Source organism: Schistocerca piceifrons, chromosome 10 (genome assembly GCF_021461385.2).
Source record: "Schistocerca piceifrons isolate TAMUIC-IGC-003096 chromosome 10, iqSchPice1.1, whole genome shotgun sequence".
Classification (NCBI taxonomy): Eukaryota; Metazoa; Arthropoda; class Insecta; order Orthoptera; family Acrididae; genus Schistocerca; species Schistocerca piceifrons.
Window position 1 is genome coordinate 119,993,902 of NC_060147.1, and position 1,056 is coordinate 119,994,957.

At 48.2% G+C, this 1,056-nt stretch overlaps 1 pseudogene; it reads right to left on the minus strand.

The window, feature by feature from the left end:
• Window positions 1–726: 726 nt before the first annotated feature.
• LOC124719282 lies at window positions 727–844 on the minus strand (annotated as a pseudogene).
• Window positions 845–1,056: the final 212 nt, after the last annotated feature.

The window sequence follows — 1,056 nt, forward strand, 5'->3', positions numbered from 1 at the left end:
TGTCAGATCGATTCCGTGTTCCTGGATTTCCGGCAGGCTTTTGATACCATTCCTCACAAGCGACTATTAATCACATTGCGTGCATATGGAGTATCATCTCAGCTGTGAGACTGGATTCGTGATTTCCTCTCAGAGAGGTCACAGTTCGTAGCGATAGACGGTAAATCATCTTTTAGGACAGAAGTGATATCTGGCGTTCCGCAAGGTAGTGTCATAGGCTCTCTGCTGTTCCTGATTCACATAAATGATCTAGGTGATAATCTGAGCACCCCCTTAGATTGTTTGCAGATGACGCTGTAATTTACCGTCTAGTAAAATCACCACACGATCAATTCCAATTTCTGTATGGTGCGAAAAGTGGCAATTGGCACTAAAAGAAAAGTGCGAGGTCATCCACATGGGTACTAAAAGAAAACCGCTAAGTTTTGGGTATACGATAAATCGCACAAATCTAAGGGCTGTCAATTCGACTGAATACCTAGGAATTAGCATTACGAGCAACTTAAATCGGAAAGAAAAAAAAAACTCTCCATCTTCAGGCCACAAGTGGCCCATCGGGACCATCCGACCGCCGTTTCATCCTCAGTTGAGGATGCAGATAGGAGGGACGTGTGGTCAGCACACCGCTCTCCCGGTCGTTATGATGGTTTTCTATGACCAGAGCCGCTACTATTCGGTCGGGTAGCTCCTCAATTGGCATCACGAGGCTGAGTGCACCCCGAAAAATGGCAACAGCGCATGGCGGCCTGGGTGGTCACCAATCCAAGTGCCGACCGCGCCCGACAGCGCTTAGCTTCGGTGATCTCACGGGAACCGGTGTATCCACTGCGGCAAGGCCGTTGCCTAAATTGCAAAGACCACACAGATAATATTGTGGGGAAGACTAAACAAAGACTGCGCTTTGTTGACAGAGCACTTAGAAGATGCGACAAACCCACTAAAGAGACAACCTACATTACACTTGTCCGTCCTCTGCTGGAATATTACTGCGCGGTTATGGTTTTAGAGCGCAAAACTGCTACGGTCATACTGCGCGGTGTGGGATCCTTGCCGGCC